Source organism: Pygocentrus nattereri, chromosome 12 (assembly GCF_015220715.1).
Source record: "Pygocentrus nattereri isolate fPygNat1 chromosome 12, fPygNat1.pri, whole genome shotgun sequence".
Classification (NCBI taxonomy): domain Eukaryota; kingdom Metazoa; phylum Chordata; class Actinopteri; order Characiformes; family Serrasalmidae; genus Pygocentrus; species Pygocentrus nattereri.
In genome coordinates, this window is record NC_051222.1 from 28,680,194 (window position 1) to 28,707,693 (window position 27,500).

Genomic DNA, 27,500 nt, shown 5'->3' on the forward strand with positions numbered 1-27,500 from the left:
GTAGATTAAAAACTAATATTGTCTTTTAAGAAACAAAATATCTAAACATCAAACATGTGATTTGTGTCGATCTTGGCTCATTTAATCACTGCCATCCTTGGCCGTTACAGTGAAATGCAAAATGGTCATCAGAGGCTGCTGTGAAATAATATCATTTATTTATTGTCAATAAAAATGACAAAATAATACAAACTTATTTTTATTCCAAACTAATTGTTCCTCAATTCAGTATTTGATGAAGTAAATGAATACAAAGATGTGTTTGGACCAAGATTAATAAAATTTGTGAAAAATATTTCTAAAACTAATACTAACTGTGAAAATATGCACTTGTTTACAAAAACGTTTACATAAAATAAAACAAAGCCAACAGTTTTCAAAAACACAAAAAGCTAAATCAAAGCTGTAATGTCAACCGCAAAAAGAATAAAAAGTTAAATCGTTAAAAATAGAAAAAAAAAAGTAATCAGAAAAAAAATGTTTTTGTGTTTTCAGTGCATGAAAGATGGACTTGGATTCCTTCTGTGCCAAACCTTAAATACTCAGGAGCTGGTGATACTTTTCAGTAAAGCTTCAAACCAAGCTGAAGACTACTTTTGTACTAATTTACTGTAGTTCTGCTAAAACAACACTCATCAAAGGAAAACAACAGAGTATGGTTTGGAGCTGTGCCCGTGAGTATTCACCAAAACTGAGACTAAATAAAAACTAAAGTAAAATTCTAAAGTTTCAGAGAATAAAAAACACTAATAACACTAAAAATGCACCCATAAAACGAACTGATACTATACCATACTATACTATACTATGCTATACTATACTATACTATGCTATACTATACTACGTGGAAATTAAAAACCAAAAAACAAAAACTAGATAAAAAACTAACAAAAATTTAAAACATACTGTAGTAGTCCAGTTTTGGACATTCATACATTTGAGTAGTCATGGTCTTTAGCGTGCGTGTAAAAGTCTCTTTTTAAGCCTCGTTTTGGACAATAAACACTTTTTTTTAAAATTCAAATATAAAACAAATGAAATAAAAAGCATTTGAGCCAAACAGTTTTAGACCAAGTCTTAATCTGCTATGGGAAAATCCTAAAGAGCATTAGGATGAGCCATTTGGCTCTCTGTGTGTGTGTGTGTGTGTGTGTGTGTGTGTGTGGGTGTGTGTGTGTGTGTGTGTGTGGGTGGGTGTGTGTATGCACGCGTGTGTGAGTTTGTAAATATGTGGTTGCAGTAATTGAACACAGCTTCTCTTACCAAAACACACATATACTTTCAGAGGCAAGGCGATGAGAGGGATAACAGAGGAGAACCCAAACTGCACGTGTGTGTGTATATGTGTGTGTGTGTGTGTGTGTGTGTGTGTGCTCGCGCCAACATGCCCAATGTTAGTCTTTCATTCTATCTCCAAAATCCGCCTAAATGATTATGGCTCCACCACAGCCTTGTATGTGTGTGTGTGTGTATGTGTTGTCTAATTGAGTTAGACCAGTATTTAGGTTGAGCACTGATTGATTGAGATTTGGGTTGATTTGGACCCCTTATGCAACTAAATCTCCCTGTAAGAACCTAAAGACCTTTTAGATCTAAAGCTTCACCATGCACACCCACACTAACGCACGCACGCACGCACGCACGCACACACACACACACACACACACACACACACACACACACACATACACTATTAGTGCTGAAAGAAAGTAAATGTAAAACTGTGGAAATAATGTACACAACTGAATCAAGTAAATGGTCTCACACTTTCACTGTACATTGCCTGATAATAGGGCTGTAAGACACTCAGCCCACGATTCATTTTGATGCTCAATATTGGATTCACATGAAATATTCTCATGATATTGCTACCTTGAGACATGAGACATTTTACTACATGAAGACAAATAAACAAACACACACACAAAGTCAGGGTTGAAAACACATCAGTCCAGCAGTGACACTGAAGTGTAGGTGTTTAAAAAGTCCATCAGCACTGCTGTGTCTGATCCACTCAGACCAGCGCAACACACACTAATACACCGCCACCACATCAGTGTCACTGCAGTGCTGTAAATGATCCACTACTAATACCTGCTTCGTGGTGGTCCTGTGGGGGTCCTGACCACTGAAGAACAGGGTAAAAGGGGGTAACAAAGTATGCAGAGAAGCAGATGGACTACAGTCTGTAACTGTAGAACTACAGAGTGTTCTTATATAGTAAGTGCAGCTGATAAAATTGACCAGTGGAAATACAAGGTAGGGGTACTTAATGAAGTGACCAATCAGTGTATATCAACAACAATCAACAACAATCAACAACAAATGTATTGTGCTTGTTAGCACAGAGAGAAAAAAAGAAACTATCAAGGAAAGATGTTTTTGAAAGAAATAGAAGTAATCTTTCTCTTTAATTCAATGTCTCTCTCTCTTTCTCTCTCTCTCTCTCTCTCTCTCTCTCACTGTCAGTGTATGTGTGTGTATCAGTGATGACAAATGAAGGGAAATGAAAGAGTGTGAGATTTGGGAGTGCTGGGAGAATTCTGTGGTTTGGCTACTGCACCAGCATCAGACAGATGCTTTCATTTTTCTCCTTCAGACTACAAAAATATACACCCACAGAGAGAGAGGGAGGGAGAGAGAGAGAGAGAGAGAGAGAGAGAGAGAGAGAGAGAGAGAGAGAGTCAGAGAGCATGTCAGGTAAAGGGTTGCCGTGGATCTGTCTCCTCCCTCCATTACTCTTTTTCTCCCTATTTCTTTTTTTCTTCTTCTTCTGTCGGTCTCTTTCTTGTCCGGCCAGGTTCTTGCAGTGGGGTTTGGGAACTTTTCGAAGACAGAAATTCTGTATGACTCTATTCTGCCCTACAGTCAAGCTGCAGTTAAATACCGCACCAGTCTGAGAAATAAGAGGTGGACGTATCAGATTGCTATCATAACAAAACGTACACATTCCAAAGGAAACATGATTCATAACTTAAACATATGTTAGAAGGTTTTATTTAAACCATTTAAAATCATTTCAACAAAACAACAACAAAAACAGAGATATGAGGTTTTGTTCCGGCAACAGCAACTTATACATCTTTCACATGTGAAATTGATGTGACTTTTTTTGTGAGGGAAGCGTTTATTTCAACAACACTGGAAATACGTGTATTTTTATTTTGCTTTTCTTACAAATTTGGGTTTAACTGCCTAAACCTTGACCAAAAGGATGCTTTGTAAAAAAAAATTCAGTTATCTTCTTTTGGACTGTGTCATCACCCGATATCAAACTTGTGATCTGCTGATGATAGGGCCAACGGCTACAAAGTTGAGCCACTCCAGAGCCCCCCCAGTGATGTGTCCAAACTGTGTTGGACTGTAGAGTACTTTCTCTAAAAGTAAAGAAATTGTCTGCAACTGTGTGTGTGTTAGTCAGCGCTGTCTCTATCGCAGACTTAAGAAGCATAACTCACATTAAATTACTGTTCAGCAATATCACAAATCAAGCATGACCACACGCACAAAACCCAGCAGGGTTTTAGGGTTTCAGAGAAGGCCTAACAAGTTCTGTGAAACAAAAAGTACATGCCTGTTGTTTCGCAGTCATTTGTATTTAATATAATCATCATGTCTGTTGTATGTAAACTCTACAAGTACTTATCACTGCTGTCAGAACAAAACCTATCTGCATTTTTGCTGTTTTTCCATTTTTGGCTTAATTTGAAAATGCCTGTTGTCCTTTACATTGTGGGGGAAGTTCATAATGAATAGAAATAGCCTAAAATTACTCTGAAAGGATGTCTGGTTCCATTGTCTTACTTTTAAAGTAAGGTAGGATTTTTCCTTCTCCTGTAAAGTTACCATTTTGGAGATGCGAGATATATCCCTTGTACTGAAATGCCCAGTGGACAATTATCCAATCAGGACTAGCCCTAATAGCCAATGACAAAAGCACACATGTCCATACACAGAATCACACACATGGACACAGGATCAGGATGCTGTAACATGGAGAGTGTATGCATGTGTCTGCCATCAAAGAGCCCAAAGGAAGTCGATTATAGAGAGTCATCTGCACAAGCATACACACACAAACACACACACACACACACTCACACACACACACACGCACACACTTGCGCACACACACACATACGCACTTGCGTACACACACACACATACGCACTTGCGTACACACACACAGACACACACACACACACATGCACAGAGGCAGGTCATTGAGGATACAGTTCCTGCTTCCTTTGGGCTCAAACAATGGTAGCTCTATTACTGCCCTGAAAACAGAGAGAGAGAAAGAGGGCGAGAGACAAAGAGACAGATAGAGAGAGAGGGAGCGATCCATTTACACCAGCTAGACCAGTAAGCACCCATGGACTGCCCTGCAATTAGTAAATGCCACAACCTAGATACAGTTACATTAGACTGCACAATCCTATCAGCCTGCTGCTACACACACTCTCACACACATGCGCACTCACATGTTCGATATGTTTTAAAGGGCCCATATCCTGTTTTTTGTGATTTATGTTTTCCCCTGAGGTCCATTTTGTGTGACCTTTTGTGTGGCTTATAGTTGTAGCTCAATTTTACACAAGCAGTTCACAACCTCTCTTTATCCCTTAGAACTAAACAGGCTGTTTGCTATTACTGTGCCTTTAAGACTAATATATTAAATGAGCTCTGTTCTGGTGGGCTGCCCTGCATTGTGTGTCATTCAGGAGGTAATGTGAGCTGAAACATTGCTTGTCAGCCTGAATAGGTGGAGCTAAACTGATTTAGGTGGAAAAGATGTACGTATGTAAATGTGTAGGTTTTCATGACATCACAAAAACAGTTAATTGAGAACAGGCTACTTTTGCTGCTCAGCTTACATATCGCTGCTGTTGGAAGAAAGCCTCATATCTCTGTTTTGGTCATTTTTCAGTTTTTGACATAATTCGAAAGTGCCTGTTGCCCTTTATATTTTATGTAAATTTCATGATGATTGGACCAAAAGAAATCACCCGAAAATTATATGGAAAAACATCTGGTTCTCCTGTAAAGTTACAAGGTTGTCGATATATATGTGTAGTAGTGGTATATATGTAAGCTTCAAAAAGCAAGTAAAAATCAGTTTTCCACAAAATTGGTTCTTTAAAGATCAATGACAATTGTGTGTGTGTGTGTGTGTGTGTGTGTGTGTGTGTGTGTGTGTGTGTGTGTGTCTGTGTATTCTCTGTCTTAGAGAGAAAAATGTGCTCCAGCCCCCACAGCTCTTTTTGAACCGCTGCCAGATTAAACCTGGCTAAATTATGTTATAAAACAGATGAAGGCATCTCTCTGGACTGCTGAATATAAACAAGAGTTGCTCTCCTCCTCCTTGTACTTCTCTTCTCTTCTTATTTTCTTTAATCTCTCTCTCTCTCCGTTCATTCTGTAGCCTCTCTTTCACCTCAGTACTAAACAGTGCAGCCGTTGTATACCTTGAAGACAAGGTGACAGAGGAGAGGCAGTTTTAAAAAAAACAAAACCGTTCCCTTGAAAATGAAGGCATAAAAACACAAGAGAAAGAGGAGAATGAAAACACTTCCCCATACAGACAAGTACTGTAAAACAGCCTTATCTGCTGCTGCACAGTTCAAAGCCTGCGCTTATCTCAAAGTGGAAGTTTTGTTCCCTTCACTCTTTCTTTACCTTGCTCTCTACACTCGTTTGTTCATTGCCATCCGTTCTCAAGGACGGCTGCTTGAGAAAGGCAGCTGTCTTGTTCCTCCCTTTTTCCTCTTCCTTTTTAGACTGCCTCTCCTCTAATTTGCACCTTGTCTCTCTCATTTTTATGTAATCAGTCAACTTTGAATGAAGATGTGAAGAGGTTGCCTGTTTGTGTGTGTGTGTATATATCACTGCTGTCAGAACAAATCCTGGTATCTGCATTTTTGCTGTATTCCAGTTTTTGACATAATTTGAAAATACCTACATTGTGTGTGAACGTCATGGTGAATGGACCAAAAGAAATGGCCCAAAATTACATGAAAAATGTCTGCTTCCATTCACTTACATTAAAAGTAAAGTAGGTTTTTTCCTTCTCCTGTAAAGTTACCATTTTGGAGATAACAGTAACACATGGAATCACGGTAAATATTCCTGAAATCATTTTCATAATTTCCGAGGCTAAGTAAAGGTTGAATTTTTATTTATTGTGAATCTGAGTTCTGTGTAATATTAGAGGACGTCAAGAGCTAAAAATGAATCTAGCTACTTAAATCTTGATCACCAGGCTAACGTAGAAGAATAACCGGTGGCACAAGCAGCTGTTCACACAGATGGTTACAGAAACTAGCCTCAAGAAACTCATGTTTGTTATCATGTCTCAGGAAACTGACATGGTGAAAAACTGCTAACCTTGTGTAAAGTCAGCTTGGGGGGGACCTTTTTTTAGCTGTCTAGTTAATTATCCTCTGTTTTGTTTTCTCATCCATTGAAAATCATTGTTGGACATAATCATGTGATGCGTTACTGCCGTTTTTTGATGAAACTTTGATGAGACTTGTTTCACAAAGTTGCAGGATGCTTTACATTGTGCAACTCATGTGCAATTTAGATTCGTCTAGGGTCCAGGCAACAAAGCCAACTGTAGGCAACTAAGCAAGCCACTTATCTCAGCAGTGTATTTTTCTCAATAAAGCTCTATACAATATGTAACGTTGTGGAGCAATGAGGAGGCAGACGCATGTGCGAAGACAAGCAAGATTTATTATGGGCAAATCCATACTCAGGGTCAAGACGGTCCAGGGTCAGGTAGCCAACGTGGAGAGATTGGGGTACAGACATGATAAACAACACAGAATAAACAAAAAATACAAGACAAAAACCAAACACTTCAGACAATTAACACCTCAAACAAAGACCAACAAACAAACCAGGACAAACACGGAGCTTAAATACAACAGGGATAATGAGGGACAGGTGGATAACAGGTGGTAACAATCAGGGGCAAGGTCTGGAAACAAGGGGCCAGGACCGGGAAGAAACAAAACAAATGCACGATGACAGGTCTGGGAGGGGCCAATTGTGACACAATATTAGAAATTAACACAAATGAATGTAAATAGAGTCAAAATTTGTGAGAATTATTTTCAAAAAGTAGTTTTGAGTTGGTTAAAAAAACACATTTGTTTTAAAATTTTTGCCTGATGTCCCCAGCCAACATACGGATTTGTTTAATCCATCTCCAGCATATTTGATTTAATGTGGGAGCAATTGCCTGTTATTACTTCCGAGGCTGCACATTCTACATTTCAGGAATTTGGCACGTCTTCATTTTCATTCCTGATGCAAAAAGGCAGTCTGTCCTACCTTGGCTTTCTTAAGTGATGTAAGGTGTAACAGTCTGTATAATCTCAGGCCAGTCAAGCGAAAATCCTTTTGAGGCTGCAGAAGCTTCCTTACCTTCTGCTTTCTCCTTCAGCAGAGCATGGCAGACGTTCATAGCACTCTTTATCCTTCTTTTCATTCTGCTTCTTCTGAGGTACAGCATACATCACACTCATTGATTGCGTCCTTTGTAACGTCTTCTGTTAATAGCCAAGGACCTTCTTCAGAAAGGAAAGGACAAATCAGAGATCTGGGTGTGCATGATATGGGCAAAATACTGTCCCTGTCCAAAGAAAAACAAGTATCTCCAAATTACAAGTGATTTTAGTGCATTTCTATTGGTCCATTCATCATGAGATGTTTGCATGACATAAAGGACAGCTGGGGTGTTGAAATGGTGTAGAAACATACATTGAGATACATGTGTTTTTGGACAGCAACTATATAATATATAACTTTTTTTTTTTTTATTGTGTGGAAATGATGTACACATATAAATCGATTTCATGCATTACTTTATTCAGTGCTCCCCCTCCACTCCCACACCTGACCCAAATATGCCTTCCTGCCCTGAGCAATCCCAGAGTGCACTGCATTGCTCCAATCGAGGGAGCAGTGAACCTCAGAGAAAGAGAGAGAGAGAGAGAGAGAGAGAGACAGAAAGAGATAGAGGGAAAAAGTAGGGAATAGAGAGAGTTAAAGATCGAAGGTAAGGTAGAATAGACAGGATGGACAAAGGGAGACAAAGAGAAGAAAGGTGGAAGGAAAGAATACACAGAATGGACAGCGAGAAAGACAGATTGGGGGAGAAACAATAGAAAGAAAAAGGTGGAAAGAAGTCGAATAGACAGAATGGAGAGTGATAACGGAAAGAAGGAAGCAAAGACAAAACAAGTACAATAGACAGAGAGACAGGAAGGAGAGGGAAAGAAAGAGAATGGATAGAATAGGGAGCAAGAGAGAAGAAGGGGAGAGAAAGAAAGAGTGGACAGAGAGAGATAAAGTGGAAAAGAGAGATGTCATTAAGTGAAATCTCAGCAGTCCTGTTAGGTCTGGACCTGATTGTAGAACCAGAACCCAGTAGGTTTTGGGTTCCAGAACTCCAGGTCACTCTGTTCTAGAACTGCTCCCAAGGGAGCACGGATGCCTTGGTTCTGAGCTGGATCTCATGAACGACCTGTCAATCACGTGGACGGCCCTGTCAGACATGCGCCAAATATTTTTACACGATCACTCGTAACATCATAGTTACGAACAGGGAAAGCAATTGAAGGATGACCACAGGGTTGAAATGTTGATTATAAATTCAGGCCAGCTGTCCTTCACAACAGCATTTAACCTCTTCAACACTAGGCACATTTCTCACTTACCAATCTTAGGATGCTATTATTCAATAGCTATTAGGTTCCTATTACTCAATAACTATTACTATTAAAACTATTTTTTTTGGTATTTACTAAAAAACGTATATGTAAGTTGTTCAGGTCTCAGACTCTGAGAACCGAACATATAGTGTTTGACCCTTGTGTGGTGTTCAGGTCTGTGGGACCCTTTTTCAATGTTTACCAAAAGAAAAAATGATATGATTTATTACTTTTATTAGATCAGATTCCTTTTGAACAAAGAGGCCTTTGCTCATTTTCTGTGAAGAACATATAAAATAACCAATTTTCAGTGATTTCTCACTTTTCAACCCCCCCCCCCCCCCACCCCCCTCACCCCCCCGATACTGACGTGGGATTATTAGTTCTGGATCACTCCTGCTCATCCAAATTCAGTTGCACTGTTCTACAGCCCAATGTTGTGAGACTTTATACCCCTGTAGCTAACACTTGACATTGGGCACGGTGACTAGACTTGCAGCTGCACCAGAGCAAACGTTACTATTGACATTTGTACACGTTCTCTGTGTGCAGCCGAACACCTGTGTCAGCAATGGGTCCATCTCAGAGTAGCTGAACTCACTAATTAGAAGATGTTAGATGTAACAAGTCTATTCATCATGAAATGCTCACACAATGTAAAGGACAGCTGGCATTTTCGGTGATGTTTGATATGACAGCACAGTCTTGCTGTGGTAGACCAACTGCATCAGTCATTTTTTGGATTTCTTTCTTGTTGTTTCAGAATATTAAAGGAGCCTTTGGCTAACCAGCTATTATTTTTGTATTAGTAGCTTTACAGATCCCGCTTTTATCTTTTCGCTTTCCTTAAGCAGCCTCAAGGTACGCAAGCACGTGCCCAGTGGCTGAAATGATCCCTACTTCTTTTTTTCTCTTCATCTTTTGACTCTCTCCTTCGCTCCGTTGCAGCCGTGGCATTTTTGTGTAGGTGTGTGTGCCGGCTGACATCTGCAGAGTCTCACAGAGAGAGGAGGAATTTAGAAATGTATATAAAACCGTCCAACAGTGAGAGAGAGAGAGAGAGAGAGAGAGAGAGAGAGGGAAGGACAGGAAGAAGAGATAATTACAGGAAAGGATGATTATTAGTCCGTCACTCTGCCTTCAGACAGATAAGTGAAATCAGATGGAGAGAAACACAGAGAAAGAGAGAGTCTGAAAAGGACATTGATTTGAAAGAAACACAGCCAGGAAGAATAGAAGCACACCAAGAGATGGAGAAAGAGTAAATGGAAGATTTATGTGTAAAAGCATGTTCACTGTGGTGCACGTGAGTTAACGGTAGATGTTATGGTGAAAACATAATGTTGCGATTAAGGCTATTTATTGAATTTCCATTAACACTTCACTTGAAGGTTGTCTGCATAACACATTCATCAACATCTTACATAAACGCCTCATAACATGTTCATGAATGTTTAAATTACCATTCATAAAGCATGCATGCGTTTTACGTGATATTAATATGGAATACTATTTCATTTTTTCACAATAATTTTATTTATTTTTTTAAAGTACATTATTTTCAGTAAAACACCTCATTTCTGGACACCCAGAATGAAATGACTTCGCTTTACCCCTTTTGTCATTAAGTGCTTTCACCCTAAGGCACAGTCTCATATGAAGAACTGAATGATTGTTCCCAAGAATATTTAAGAGTAATTTACTGTCCATGTCGTAAATTTACATGAAAAGCAGCACATGTTTAAGAAAAAGCATAAATTAAGATAACTAAAAAGAAAGTATAGGTAAGACATGCCTGTGGTGTCAAATCACTTAATGACCAAAGGGATAAAGCGAGGTCATTTTAATTTTGGCTGTCCAGAAATGAGGCATACACATTTTCAAGGTAAAACATGAGGACTTTTATTTTGGAACATTTATCTCAGTAAAGTGGCATAGTAGTCCATATTTATATGAAGCAAACATGTATGCTTTATAAATGTTGATTTAAACAATTATGAACATGTTATGATGTCTTTGTGTAAGATGTTATGAATTTGTTATGGAGACAGCCTTCAAGAAAAGTGTTACCAAATTTCCACACTTTCATGATACAAACCAGATCTGAGTATCACAAAATTCTGTGTCGTTCAGTTCCAAATTTCAGCACCTTAGTAGTCAGCCTTATCAGCACTCGTGAGCCAATAAGCCTACTTGATCCAAAATCTAGACTCCATGTGTCAGACACAAGTCAGGCCTGTGACACGGTCCTCTTCAGCCTCTGAAATTATTTTAATTTTCTATACTTATTAGCTCATTTCACCCTAAGATGCACTACAGTCCCCAGTGTGCACTGCAACATAGTGTGCATTCAGACCCTCAACAGCAAACTATGGACCAGCAGTTAGACAAAGAGAAAAGATGCCTGGTGTGTAGTTCAAGCAAATAGGCAGTTTAAAAAATACCTAAAATAATTTCTTTTTTATGTAGAATTATGTTTGAATAAGTATTCAATGCCTATTTTGCTGTTGCAGTTTTGGCATATTTTGAATAAACAATGTTCGCTTCATGGCAAAAGGTTAAGTAAAATTTTTAAGTAAGATTTGCTGAGATTTCTTTTTTTAACGTGGCCCTTTTTTTGATTGAGTTTGACACCCCTGATCTACCCTGATAACTGGCTGTTTAATATACGTTCCATATGAATATTATTAATGTCTGTGCCTCTTGATTAGTCTGCAGTGTGGTGTGGTCCGAAAATGGGGGGTTGCAGAATAGCTCAGGATGGAGCACCACAGCTGGAACATTGCAGTACAAACGGGACAATGTTCATGGCACTGTTGTTGCAGTATTAAGTGACGTGCAGTTGGTAAACAGTGAATACAGCAAAGTAGCAGATGTCATTAGTCAGGTAGTGAAGCAGCTTCACATTTTATCTAATTCTATGAGATTGTTGCTATGTGCTGTGTGTCACACAGTCGCGTGGTGAGATTTAACTGCAATGCATGCTGAGTGGGAGATATAGGCTTTGCAACCCAACAGCATATGTTTGAGGACGCACCCCTTGCCTTGGTAGGCACCCTAAACTATACCAATAGGAGTCCTTGGGCAAGACTCCTAACACTGCCTTCGCCTTCCTGTGTAAAAATGATCAAATTAATAAGTCGCTTTGGATAAGAGCGTCTGACAGATGCCATGAATGAAAAGTTTTTGGCTCACTGTTCACTTACACAGTGCAGGGCTACTTTGAAAATGTAAAAGACAGAATTTTGTTGATGTAGCATGTTGTTTTTCATCATGAACACACTTAAGCAGATTCAGTGCATCGTGGTTTAATATGAGAGGTGTGAAATCTCCCTCATTAAGCACAAAGCGTTCACTAAGTTTCTTCACTCGTTAAGAGCACTTGTCCAGTTTGCGTTGCGGTCTGCGTGTTCCCTGTTCCCTCTCTGCCATTGGGAGTAGACCTTTGTGGGTGTGCTGCTATTGGCTGGGAGGAATCAGCATGAGCAGGAAATGTGTCACGGGTACTTGCAAGTCAATAGAGCATGACTGATTCCCTGATGCCGATAACTGGGGAATACGGGCTTTGAAGTTGGTGTGCTACAAATCGTACAGCAGATCACTTTCCAAGAGTGACTTTGTGGGTGTGTGTCTGTGTGTGAGAGGATTTGTGTTTGTAGTATCTCAAGCATTTAGGTCTTCTTTTGTAAATACATTTTATGCGAGTCCATTTTGCTTTTTTCCTCGTTTTTGTGTGGGTGTCTGGGTATTTAGCTCTTTGCTTGGACCAGATGACCCCGAAACTTTACAAGAGGAGGCAAAAACACTCTTTCCTTTAAATGAAAGTTAATCTAAAGAGGTTTTTATTACAACTGATTTTAGAGCATTTCTGTTGGTGCATTCATCATAGAATTCACACAGCATAAAAGGACGGCTGTTGTGTTGAAATGATGTAGAAAAATAAAAATCAACAAAAATGGATATACATGATTTTCGTTGGACAGCAATGATTTGAAAAGTTTTTTTTTTTTTCAAATAAAAGTTGCATTTTGTCCAAAAAAGTTTTTTTGTTTTTTTTGTTTGTTTGTTTTTGTTTTTTTGTTTTGTTTTTTTTGCCTGTGTGTGTGTGTGTGTGTGTGTGTGTGTGTGTGTGTGTGTGTGTGTGTGTGTGTGTGTTTAGCTCACTTTGTGAATGGAACAGGTGACTCCTACAGTGTACAATACTATACAATGACTATACTTTAAGTCTTTAAGTCAGCTTTATTGTCAATACTACAATATGTGCAGGACATACAGAGCATAGAAATTGCATTACTCTCAGACCCCATGGTGTAGCAATAACATTAAGTAGACAGTAAACAGGAAATATGTGATTTTTAAATAGACACTAAACACTAAAAACGAATCATAAAAATAAACACTAATTGTAGAAAAATAAAATAATAAAGAAAAAAAGGATATAAATATAAGAAGGTCCCTGAAATGCAATGAAGATTGTGATGTTGCTGGAACATTTGCTCAGGAAAAATGTATTTTTTTACACAGTGCAGCTGTTGATATCATAAAGGTAAAGAGGGTCATACTTTTTGGGTCCTACTTTTTCAAACAGATCGTACTAATTTATGTTACATCCATGGGCTAACGATAGGCTTGTTGTCCTTCCAGCAATGTGTCGAGCTCACCATCGCCCTCTACTTTTAGCTTTGCCTTCACATTGACATTGACATTGGCAACGTTTACAAGTTTCACAGTCACTTCGTTCCCACCCTAATATGTCATACATTGTAAATATTCCACCCACATTTAGACCAGCACTTCTCATGGCTGTTCCCAGTCACATCAGGCCCAGCAGGACTAGTTTAGGTTTAGCACAGAATCATACGAAAGATAGTGGATCTACCTCACAGAGAGGAATCTACAGTCGTATGACGTGTGATTTGCTTTGGTTCAGCCTGTGTGGCTGCAGAGGCTGGCCATGGTTGGAGCTCTTGCTTAGGGGGGCGTGTGCATGTGGGCTGAAGCTGTGGTTTAGGGAGTGTGTGTATAATTACAGTCAGATAAATCAAAATGTATATTTACTTTCTGTCTTTTTAAACTGTAGGCACAGACAGAAAGGGAGAGAGAGAGAGAGTTAGAGAAAGAGAGAAGGAGAGAGAAAGATGGGCAGGTCATGCTAGGAAAATCTATGTTAAATAAACATCTCCTAACTTTCAGTTATAATTACATAACCACTGTTGTTTCACCTTGTTAGAACTCAGCAGAAATAGGCCTAAATTTTGTTAGAAAAAAATTCTTGCTCTTGTGTTTTCTTGGCTAAAATAACTGGAATAAAATCACAGTGCTGTGTTTGAAAGATGCTCTCAGCTTCTCTACAGGACGAGGGCCTTTGATGGTAAGTACAGTGACCTGGAAATCAAGGCTTAAGCTCTATCAAATCTGTAGCAAGCAGCTCAGATTAAAAGAGATGATCCAGTGTCAGCTCCGTCCTGCCATGTTGTAGGGCTGCAACTGACCGTTAGTTCTATAATTGATCAATCTGTCGACTGTTGTGACCTCACAGTGTGATTAGCTGAGAAGCATTGAACTCAAATGTGTCCATCGGTTCCATGTAAATCGAATGTATCAACACAATATTTCAGTACTTACTTACTTATGCTGATGTGATGTGATGTAAAGGTAATGTACACATTTGAATGAAATAAATTCAATACATTACTTTATCAGTTCACCTTTTTCACCTGTAACTTAAACAAAAGCAATAATTTGCATAATTCAAATATGTCACTTGAGTAAACTGTAACGCGAGAGTTGTGTTGTAACATTGAATTCATGTGCAACTACTTGACACCTTTGAATTGTGTAGCAACAGCTACTAGGATATAAACCATTTAATGAAACTGTCTGTCACAGAATATAAATAAACTTTCGTGTCAGTTTGGTTTTGTCATTGTTGCCTAACATAAATAACTGCAGCCCCAGCTAGGCTACGTAAGCTCAATCGTAGCCTATTTTGAACATGAACTGCCTCTATGTGAAAGTTTACCAGCTACTGTAATTTAACCGGTTGCACCAAATAACATCGTTCCAACGTAGCTTTAAGTTATAACTAAAAATGTACACTGGCCCTATAGTAGGTGTAAGGTCTGCCATAAGAAATCAGTTAAAATCTCTCGCAGGAAATGAATAAATAGTTTCTTGTAAAATGTCCATCAGTGTTCGACTTTTTACGAGGCTGAAGTCACTTCTCATTTGCCAGCTTCTTGTTCAAATTTTCCCATTCCACCTTAAATAGCGCCTGATGTGCCTGAATAAACTGCTGCACCATTTACGGTGGAAGGGGAAAATTCAAATAAGAGGTGAATGAGAAGCAACTTGAGGAGTGATTATAAACACAGATAAGTCAGTTCATCTCTAAATTATCGGACGTTCATCTTAAATCTTTTTCTTTGCCATTTGTTGGCAAACTAGCGGGGCGAGATTGTTATCTGCGTTGCTATGGTGATGCTTCTGACCCCTGGTCTAACTCGTCTACAAGCTCTGCGTTTTTAGGATGAATTTGGTTAAATTAGGTTAAAATCAGCAGCTCGTGTGATATGAAAATAGTGATAAATTTGCACTTTCAGTGTTACAGTGATTAACCTGTCAGCCCTATACTCAGGAGACCTGCACACATCTCCACAGTGCTGGAAATCTCACCGATGCAACACCGGTGTTTATCTTGTTCTGTATTGTGATTGCTTTGCACGACAGCCAGACCAACGGCAGTATTAACATAGTAAACCACGTTTTTGTTATTACAGTTCTCTTGTTTCGAATGATTAATGGGTGACGCTACAGCCTGTTACACTGGAGTGCAAGTTCAGTAGCATTAACATTTTTGGCTTCCATAGGAAAACTCTCTAGACTTCGCTTCCTCCTGAATCATGATTATGTCTCCGTTGATAAGAGTGGTTGCAGTGTGGTGGGAGTGAAATTAAGTGCAATTAATATTTAGGTTGCATTTCTGTTTCCCCTTGAGCCAAAATGTCTGTGCACAGGCCTGGGGGGTTGTGAGTGTGTGTGAGTCAGGGGATTGACGAGTCATTTAGGGTCATTGCTTTTTGAGACAAGTGATGGACACAACTTTCCCTCCAGCTGTGCTCTGAGAGAGAGAGAGAGAGAGAGAGAGAGAGAGAGAGAGAGAGGGTAGAAAGAACTGTGGCCTGCTTATGGTTAGAGCAGATGTTTCATACTTATATTTCTACACATTATTTTCTGCTTCTCTTCTCTTCTATATTCTCATCTTCTTGTCTCTCCTCTTCTTCGCTGTCATCTTCACCCTTTTTTCTTTTCTTCCCTTCTCCTTACTCTCCTCTCATCTATTGTATTTTTGCCTGTCTTCTAATTTTCTGTTCTCTTCTATATACTCATCCTCTCTTCTCTTTTCTTCTCTTCTCTACTTTCATCTTCTCTTCTCTACTTTCACCTTCTCTTCTCTTCTCTACTTTCATCTTCTTTTCTTTTCTTTCATCTTTTTTCTTCTCTTTACATTCATCTTCTATTCTTTTCTTTTTTACTTTCATCTTCTCTTCTCTTCTTTACTTCCATCTTCTCTTTTTTCTCTTCTTCCATCTTTTCTTTTTTTCTCTTCTTTCATCTTCTCTTTTTTCTTCTCTTTACTTTCATCTTCTCTTCTCTTTTCTTGCCTACTTTCATCTTTTTTTCTCTTCTTTTGTCTTCTTTTCTTCTCTTTACTTTCATCCTCTCTTCTTTTCTCGTCTTTACTTTCATCCTTTCTTCTCTTCTCTACTTGCATCTTCTCTTCTCCTCTCTTCTCTACTTTCATCTTCTCTTCTTTACTTTCATCCTTTCTTCTCTTCTCTACTTTCATCATCTCTTCTTTTCTCTTCTCTTCTCTACTTTCATCGTCTCTTCTCTTCTTTTCTCTTGTTTCATCTTCTCTTCTCTCTTCTTCACTTTCATCTTCTCTTCTCATTCACTGTTTGAGATGCTCTGTAAATGATGAGACTCGTCTTGTGTTTGACGTTTGGTGGTTTGAGAGGTGAGGAAAGGTCAGGTGGACTTTCAGTCTTTACTCATTCAGCCATTTTGTATGCTCTGCATATCTTTCTGTAAATACTGCTCTCCTTTACCTTTATGTACATATATTTACACCCTCCCTCTCTCTCTCTCTCTCTCTCTCTCTCTCTCTCTCTCTCTCTCTCTCTCTCTGTCACTCGCTCACTCTCCACGTCTCTCGTTTTTTTCCACATAAAGCTGTTTTTCATAAACTCTAGCCTGGAATAGCAGTCCCTGAGGCAAGCGCTGAAACACTAGCCCTCTCTGAGCTGTGCGTGTGTGTGTGCGTGTGTGCGTGTGTGTGTGTGTGTGTGTGTGTGTGTGTGTGTGTGTGTGTGTGTGTGTGTAACAGTAGATTTTTCTGAATTGCTGCCAAACAGATGCAGTCGCTTGGAGTTCCACCAAAGGAGCTTTCATGCCTGACTCTCTCTCTCTCTCTCTCTCTCTCTCTCTCTCTCTCTCTTTCACTCCCTTTCTCACTCTTTCTTTCTCTCTCTCTTTCTCTCTCTCTGTCTCTTTCTGTGTCTGTCTCTCTCTCTCTAGCCTCCCCACCACCCCCCCCACCACCCATATTCCCTGTCTTTCGATGGAGAACAGTAGTGTCCTGATATTTCCCCCTCCTGGTCTTTTGGCCTAATAGACAGTGTAGCCCATAGTCTCTGTGTGGCATCAGATTTCTCTCAGAGTAGAAGTTCTGTTCTAGGATCAGCTCCTTTATCTTCATACAACTGCATTTAATGAGGTGGTGACAGAAACTGAAGCTAGAGCAGCACTTCTGGAAAGCTTTGTTGAATTTGACCACATTGCATCTTCTGTACATTGTCGGCTTGATTGTGTTTGACAGGTTGACTATTGTTATCATTATGTTTTATGTGTTCCCATTTATCCAAATAGTTTTAATGAATAGGGGAGTAAATCTCTGACCTTGCAGCGATTTGGTGTGATTTAATTCGGTTTGGTTCCATTTAAAGTGTAATTCCTTAGAAATTTGACATGTCACAGTCACGTCAGATTTCCACTTAATTTGATTCACTTCTTTTTGTACGATCAGACTTAATGTGATTTCACTTTATGGACAAACTATTTACTGAAATTATGCACCAGCATTTTTACATCTAAAAATAACCCAAAAATCCCATTTGCTGTCATCTAAATAAATTAGTTTTGTTAAGAGGTGGCATAAGAAACCCTTGGTTGATTATCGGCTGATACTGATATTTCTTCTTTAACGACTCTTAGACTTTAAAATGAGCTATTTTAAATTGAAGCACTTCACTGAAGATGATCGTCTAAGAGTAGGCCATCATGCTGAAACTAGGAAACACTTAACCACTTCTAACAACATTATATCACACATTTGTTTTGTGAAAGCTGTTTCACATTATATTTGTTGGAGGATTAGATGATATTCATTATTTTTCCCCTCCAATATCCTAACCAGTGTCTGTGTGGCGTGAGCGACACTGAAAGTCATGCTTTTCGTTTCAGTACCCATGTTAACTTGTCAGCATCCCAGACGCTGCACTGAAGCGGCACGGTGTTTAGAGGATAGCCCCACACAGATTTCTTTCTGTACGTCCCACAGCAAAAAATAAGCCATGAAAAACAGTGAAAGTTAAATAGAAAGCTGTGTATAAATTTAAAAACTCTATTTTTTACATTTCGTCTAATTCAGTAGTTAACCATTTTGTGCTCCCTGTTGCTCTACCAGGCGAGAAACGTTTACCTAAGTCAGAATCCGGTCGATGACAAACAAATATACTATTTACTCTTATAAATTCTGTGATGGACTGGCGACCTGTCCAGGGTGTATCCTGCCTTCTGCCCGATGACCGCTGGGATAGGCTCCAGCACCAGACCCCCCCCCCCCCCCCCACCCCCCCCCCGCGACCCTGAGGGAGAAGCGGCTTGGAAAATGGATGGATATCTAATATATATCCATCCATATAAATATATATATATATAATTCAGTAAAAGCCTATTTAAATGTGGAGGCCTTAGCTGAAGCCAGGGTCTCTCCTGTTCCTCTCTGCCCAGACAGGCTCTCTGTAGCTGGGCAGGATGGTGCGTGTGAGTGTTGTGGAGGAACTCCTGCTAAGGATTACAGGGCTCTTAGACTCTTGGCTGACCTGCACTGTTACCATGGTGAACAGTCTAGGTGTGGCAAACAGTCAGGAGCCTATAGGAGTATATTCATCTTCCTGCTTGCTGATATACCAGGCGAAATCTGTGATTTCAATAACTTAAAACCAATTTGCTTGCAGAAAAATGTATAAAATTGTATTAATCAGGGATGTAGTGGAGGGTATACACACATAAATGTTTTGTACGTACATTTTTTAATAAGAAATTGTATTTACTTAAATGTTTTAATAACTCACTCACCGCTTCCAGTGTTAGCAAAAGTCATGCAATTTGAAACTAAAGTGCAGAGGATGAAGTCATAATAAAAATAAATATCCAGAACGCCTTTCAGAAGTGGTGATCAAATCCGGGCACAGAACATGCGACAAATATTGTAAATAGAAAATGATCATTAATGTCTTCAGGTTATTCCCAAAATACCTTTAGTATTGAGTAGAAGTATTTCTGGTGGGTTGCTTGTAATATTCTAATATTCTAAATCTACATTGTATATATCAATATAGTTTATAATATAAAATAATATAAAATAACTAATTCCTATAATATTATATTCCTGTAATATAAAATGATCTAGCATTTTAAATAATATTTAATATAAAACAACATTCAGTAAAAAAAAAATGACATGACAAGAGTTTCCAAACTATTGAGCAGTAACAGACATGCGACGTCCTATCAGCTAGAAATATACACACCCTCTCACACAGTTGCTCACATGGATACAAACACACACACACACCTACACACACCCTCTTAATATCTTATCGGTCAGCAGCAAACACACACACACACACACACAGAGAGGGTATGTGAGGTCAGCGTTCAGCTGCGGTCACTCGACTTTGACCTGTATTCTGTACTTCCTAAGTGGTTTAACTGTTCGTTAATGTCTGTGGGTGGGTTTGTTTGTCTGTTTGTTTAAGCTGCTGTTTACTTATCTAGATGTTCGTCAGTGGCATGTGGTGATGGTGCTGCTGTCTTGGTGCTGTATTCAGAAATCTGATTAGTGTAACGGTGCTATAAGAAACACACACACACACACACACACACACACACACAAACAAGCTTTTTCTATCCACAGCTTTTATGTGAATTTGAAAATGTGCATAAAATCCTGGACAAAAATTCAAATAAATGGCAAAATATCACAAAAAGGATTTATGTTTGCGTGAGGTGGAAAAGAGGTGGAGATGACATAGCAGGACAGGAAGTCAAGTTTTCACACTCTGTCTGTCGATAACAAAAACAGAGGCAGATGAAAATATCAATGACTTCATCTCAAAACACATAGTATACTAAATAGTCCATCAAATTAGTACACATCATCAGGTACATTTACATGCACTTAATAATCCAGTTTTAATCGGATGTCTGCTGTTATTCGATTATTCAAGTGGTGGTGTAAATAGCATACTCTTATTTCTTAGATTGGATTAAGGCCTAGAAGTCCTATTAAGGCATCTGATGAAGAGAGCTGGATTTTAGCTCAGTAATCAAGTTTGTCAGAGCCTGTGTACTGTTACTCTGATTTCTTTCATTTGCAAGAACATCAATCAACACTTGACGCAGCACCTACGAGATGGTAATAAAACACCTGCGGAGCAATGCTGAACCAAAAAGTTGCAAAGCAGAAATCCGTTTGCTGCCTGACTCAGCATTTTCCTTTATCTGATTACTCAAGTGCATGTAAACATGATGATGAACCGTTGCTTTTGGTGTGCTACGGCGTTTCCTATCACTGTGTAAATATGCACAAGAATGGCCAGAAGTCCATAGCAGAGCGGGCATCGATGATCTTGCTCTCCTTGGAAGGGTAGAATCCCCCTTTCAGACAACCCTGTCTGCCCCTGCCCTGTCTCCATAATCTCATTGTTTTGTTTTGTTTAGTAAGAGTAGTGATAAAAAGTGTCTGACGTGTGACTCATATTCCTATTTATGTGTTTTCTTGTTCTAAAAGTTAGTTTGTTACACTATCAAATAGGTGCCATCATGTGTTCATGTGGTTGGGCTATTCTTAAGTTATAAATGTGTCATTTAAGGGGGTTCATTTACATTTTCCTTCACTGACTTTTAAGAAATTTGCCTTAGATTTGCAGAATGTATAAATGTAAACCCGTCTCTATGCACACACACTAACTGATTAGCTGTTGAGACACTGTAGTGTGAACTGACCCATTTGTATGTGTGTGTGTGTGTGTGTGTGTGTGTGTGTGTGTGTGTGTGTGTGTGTGTGTGAGTTTCTTTCCTAACCAGCTGCCTTGTTTACCCCGTCTTTGCCCTCGATTGACCCATGTTCCATCAGGCGCACACACACACACTCACACACACAGGCTTGCAGATGCACTTTTGACCTCATCCAATATCGCGTACTGTCTGACTGCTTCACACACACACAATACACAAAGACCCTTTCAATGTACTTGCATGTGTGTGTGCATTATAGGTCTGCTACCCGACCCGAGCCAAATATGGGCTGAAAAGTATCAGGCTTTGGGCCGTGTTTGGGACGGGTTTTCACGTACAGCGACAGACTCGCATCGGGTTTGAGTTTGTTTAGTAAGGAGCAAGAGAAGAGAGCATACTCATACATTCTCTTTATCTGTCAGTCTCTCTTTCTCTCACACTCTCTCTTCTCTCTCTCTGTATTGTTCTGTCTCTTTCTCTCTTGCTTCGATCTCACTATTTTCTCACTTTTATCTCTCTTTCCTTTTTCTCTCTTCTCTGTCTCACCTTTCTCTTTGTCTTTATCTGTCTCTCCCTTTTCTCTCTGCATCTTTCCCTCTCTCACTGTTTCTCTCACTTTTGTATCTCTTTCCTTTTCTCTCACTTCTTTTTTCCTCTCTCTTACTTTTCTCTCACCTCTCTCTTTCACTCTCTCATATTCTCTCTCCTCTTTCTCTGTGTTACTGTATTTTCCCCACACTTTCTTTTTCTCTTTCTCTGTTTTTTTTTTCTCATTTTCTCTCTTCCTTAAAATTTGGTCTCCTACACACACACACACAAAACCCTTTCTACAATGGCATGCCCACTCAAATGTGGGCACAAGCCCACTGAACAGGAAGGAATCGCTCTGAGTGGGCGGGCTTTAGAATGGCATGCCTGTCTGTTACTGGCTGTCACAGTTATTGTTGTTGATATCAAGCTTGGTTTCAGCCCTGTGTCTTTGTTGCCTCTTCGGAAGCTGGGGTCAGTGTGTCTGGGTGTGAAACAGAGATTGCCGGGTGACTATGTGAACTGTTCTTTACATATTTTATTCTTCCCCTTCCTTATTTTTTGTCTTCATTTGGCAATGACTCTAATTCCCAGACTCCCTCTGTTGTCCTTCTCTCTCTCTCTCTCTCTATATATATATACTATATATATATTTCACTCTCTGTTTTTTCTCAGTCATATGACTGGTCGAGTAGCTCCCCAGCTGCAGTCATAAAACTGGACTATTCACACAACATTAGGGTAACATTACAACAACGATTAAAGCAGACATATCATCAGGGGTAATCTTACAATAAGGTACAACAGTGGTCTTCAAACTGGTCCTCTGCCAACCCCACCCCCCAGAATTAGGTGGACCATGCGGGGGGCCCTGAGGACAGGTGTGAAGAGCAATGATCTAATATAACCCACAGTAGCCCAGATACAATGCTCATGTAATATCACAGTAATCTACAGTAACCCAGACACTGTGTTGGGGTGCTGATACAAGAACCTTCGATAACCCAGATACAAATTTTGGCTTGAGTTAAAATAACCTGCAGTAATGCAGACATAACATTAGTGCAATGTTACAGTAACCTACAGATCGAGATACATTTCAGTCATTTTACAGTGATCTACAATAGTGCAGATACAACATTCAAGTAATGTTACAATAATCTACATTAACCCAAATACAATGTTAGGGTCATCTAAAGTAACCCAGATACATCTTTTGAGTAATGTTACAGTAATATACAACAACCCAGATACAACATTTGAGTAGTTTTACAAAAACAGATACTAGTACTACTATAAAAATAGTATTATACTATAAAAACTATTGAGTAATTTTACAGTAATATAAAACAACCCAGATAAAATGTTCAAGTAATTCCACAGTTATATACAATAACCCAGGTATAACATTTGAGTAATTATATAGTAAAATACTGTAACCCAGGCAAAACCTTTAAGTCATTTTTCAGCAATACAAGAACCCAAATGCAACATGCAAATACATTTACAGTAATATACAATAACCCAGATACCTTTGTATGTTGTTACAGTAATTTACAGTAACACAGACATAGTATTTGAGTTATTTTACAGTAATCTATGATAACCCAGGTGCAATGTTCAAGTATTTCTAAGCAATATACAGTAACCCAAATATAGTGTGCAAGTAATGTTACAGTAAGATAGTCACCCAGATACACTGTTCAAGTAATTTTGCAGTAACCTTAAGTTACCTAGATATGATGTTTAAGTAATGTAACTGTGATCTACAATAGTCTAGAAACAATGTTCAAATAATACTGTAATAATTTACAATAACCCAGACATGTTTGAGTACAATAACCTACAATATCCCAGACACAACACTGGAGTAACACTGCAGAAAATTTAGGGTTACATGGATTTGTATGTGCACAATGTTGAGATAATTTTATCATAACCAAATATAACCCAGACATAAACTTCAGTGCAACGCTGTGATAATCCATCTGAAGATGCTACAGACACAGGACACGCACACACATACAGTTCAGTGCTGCCAGGCAACTATCCACAAACTTGGAGCACTGTGTGTGATCACACTGCCATAAAACACCACTTGGCTGACAACATATGCTGAGAATTGCTGCTGTTGCGAGAAAAGAGCCAAAGCTCCTTGTTTTCAGGCATTCCACTTTTTTTATTAACTTGTGTCTCCAAGCGCAGACTTTCATAGAAAAAAAAAAAAGGATTTCCAAATCCAAAACACAGACGTTGTTTGTGTTTGGCATGTTTAAACTAACTTCATATTGATTTGTCTACCATAAGTCAACTAGTGTGTAATCCGTGAGCGTGGGTGCGTGCACCTGTGTAACGTGCTGCTTTCCTGCTGTGTGAAACACACTGAACTATTGTGCTGCCCTTAACAGTCACATCCTGCCTGAGCCATGGGGTGATCTGAGGACACACACACACACACACACACACACACACGCACGCACACACACACATGCTCAGAGAGAGTCAAGCACATACGCACACACACACACACACACTACAGTCAATAATGTCTTGCATCTGCAGTGACCTCTAACAGTATTTATTGTTTTGCAGTGTTATTGTTTATCATGCCATTGTTGCCTTTTTGTTATTTTCTTTCTCTCTTTTTTCCCTTTTCTCTTTTCCTCTCCCTCAAGTAACTTCTGCTGGCGTTGTAAATAAAAATATCACTGCTGTCAGACCAAAACCTTGTATCTCTAAAATGGTAACAAAGGAGAAGGAAGGAAAAAATGTACTTTTCTTTTCTTTTTGTCCATTCTTGTCTTTTGACCACTGAAATGGACAACAGGCATTTTCAAATTATGCCAAAAACTAAAAAACGACAAAAATGGAGATTCAGGATATTGGTCCAACAGCAGCGACATGTTCTTGATGAACTGACTGGCTAATTTAAGGTTAAGTAAAACCCCCTAATCTGTCTTTTTATACACACCCTGACTTTTCTATTGCTAGATAGCATTCTCCTCCAAACACATTGATCTGTCCAGTGATTTTGTGTTAACAGCAGTTTGGAAAAGCATGTTTTTGCATAATTATATTTAATCTAATCTAATCTAATGTAATGTAATCTAATCTAATCTAATCTAATTGAATCTAATGTATTTAAGAAGTAGATCCCTAGATCTCCTGTACTTGACTTTGGCATGAGATCATGAGACCAAATCACAGCCATTATGTTATGTGAGGTGACACACTCCCTACCTCACATAACATAATGGCTGTGATTTGATCTCATGATCTCATGCCAAAGTCAAGTACAGGCGATCGTCACAGCTGTGATGTGTTTAATGATTACACGCGACCTTGAGTGTTCTATTGTTTCCAGTCCTGCAAAATGAATAAAAAATGTAAACAAAGTCCAGATATTATATCAAATGTGCTAACTGACAAAAAAGTAGCATGGTAAAGTTGGTTTTGCATTGGACATTTGCTGGAATGAATCCTCATGAAATCAGACCTACATTACTCACTCTTTAAAGTTTGTCATTACATTTTGCTGAACATAATGTTTCAGAAATGCTGCGCGCTGGCTCATTATTCATTAAACGACCATCTAAACAATGCAGCAAGATAATTGCCATCAAAAATAATTACATCAAATCCCTTGTAGTAAAGGGAATGGCTTATTTAAGCCTACTACAAATCCAAGTTGAATGACGAAGATCGGACAGACTGAGCAGATCGAGGCCGACCTTCTGACTCTCTCTCGGATAGGTTCAGTCGTGCTTCGTCATGAGACCAGTCTCTTTACTACAAGTGAATATATAGATATAATTTTACCTTTATTAGTTAAAATATGCGAAAAAAAAATTGTTACCCTTGGTACACACTCAACTTTCACCGCCCATTCAGAAACACACTACCTATGATACTATAGCACAATGCGAAAAGCTCTACATTCTTCTGTTCTACAGAGCCAGGTTTCATAGAACACCTTTTCCTACTCCTCCAGGATCAGCACCACCTACGTGGATCCAACACATAACCACCATAAAAAGGTCAGGTAGAAAATCCACCACAGATGGCTGGAAATGGTCTAGACTGAGTGAGAAAGTTGTTTATTGTGTTATGTTTGAGTTGTTCAGAGAATGGTTAACGAAGGATTGATGCTGGTTACAGGAAAAACTTGACCATACATGCTAATGTGGCTAAGAGTGAGTGGAAGTTAATAGTTGCGAATTAGCAGGATGACGTTTTCATTTGTTTTCGTTTGTTGTTAGCTAGATTAGCTCTTCTGACTGAATCATTCACTTAAGGTTGGGGGTGTGTGTGGAAATGGGTTATGTGCCCTGTAAGCTGCTTTTTGTGGGTATATTAACTAGAAGCTTAAGCCTATAAACAGCCAAGTCCACGGAGTGGAAGCATTTATCCGTCTCTTTGCCACAAAGGGACATCTAGTGACCAAAAGCAGTACTGCCTTTTCACCCACTTACCACAGATGCTCAGAGAGGAGACACCTGCTCATTTAGTGTTTCTTCCTAAATCAAGGGTCTTAAAGGGGAGTTTGTTCCCCTTTGCTGCAGTAACAGCCTTTACTCTTCTGAGAAGGCTTTACACTAGATGTTGGAACATTGCTGTGAGGATTTAATTGCATTCATTTATGCAATGATGATTAGTTCTGGATCATTCCAGTTCATCCCAAAGATATTGGATGGAGCTCCATCACTCCAGAAAACTTTGTAGGCCTCTAGCTGATGCTTGGCATTGGGCATGGTGGCATTGTGCTTGGCTTGTGTTTGGCTGCTCCAGAGCACCCCATTCTATTAGAAATGCTTTTCTATAGGGGTTAAACAAGCTGTGCATGCACGCCTTAAAGTAGCTGAATTTGCAAATTAAAAGGAATGTCTGCAAACATTGGAACATATAGTATGTGTTATGGAAAGTTTCATTTGCAGTTATATTAGTAATCAGTTGGTTGATTGTTTTGACAATTGAGCAAGTTTTTTTTTTTGTAAAAAAAAATTGAATGCTTAACTTGAAAAAGATAAACGTGGAAGACCAAAAATAGACTTCACTGAACTTATGTGTCAACTCTGTGTGTCCATCAGGCTTTGTTTCTCAAAACCAGATCATTTAAAATGGAGTTGTGGCATAACTGAAATTTTTGGGGAGGACCATACCTGATACCCCTCCTCCTTCCAGTCTAGTACTCTATAAATTCTGATCTCTACCTCATTTTTTGCAACCCTAACCACCATCACCCCATCTCCTCCCTTGTCCTTAACTCTGTGTCAATCATCCCACAATTAAAAAGGGGGATCCGACCTTATAGCTGCAAACTGAAGCTGCTCAGAGCTCCAGGCTAAGTTCTCAGAGTTCTCTCCCCTCCCTCAATCACATACTGTGATGACTCCCTAAGTTTCTCTGGAACAGAGCATTTCACATCAAAGCACTCTGAATGACTTTGGTTACACCTTAACCATTTAATTATGCACAAATTTTGAAAAGTTGTTGTAATTCCCCTTCGAGTGGACAGCGCTAAGCTCAGGTGTGAACAGGGTCTAATACGTCTCAGAGACGCTTTGTGAGCCCATCACAGAAACCTAGAGAGCCCCACTGGTGACATCCTGTATAACACTTTACCAAGACGTGGCCAAACATTAGGATCTAATTAGGACTAGGATACAAAATCACATACCCCTCATACGACCATCGTATGGTAAAGACATGGTTTGAACACACATTTATTTCATGTTTTTGACAAGAAGATGAAGAAGGTGTTTAATAATCTAAATGACAGTAGTGACAGTCTGTGTGTCTCCAAAGCATCTACGAAAATGATCACCAGCCCTCCTCCTGGAGATCTCGTATAAATTAAAATAATGCATGTTCACGCCTTAGTAA

At 39.1% G+C, this 27,500-nt stretch overlaps 1 protein-coding gene across 10 annotated transcripts in view; it reads left to right on the plus strand.

Annotated features, from left to right (window-relative positions):
• The window catches only part of LOC108441182 (nuclear factor 1 X-type-like), a 167,801-nt gene that overhangs the window by 95,867 nt on the left and 44,434 nt on the right, over positions 1-27,500 (plus strand). The window lies entirely within an intron of this gene.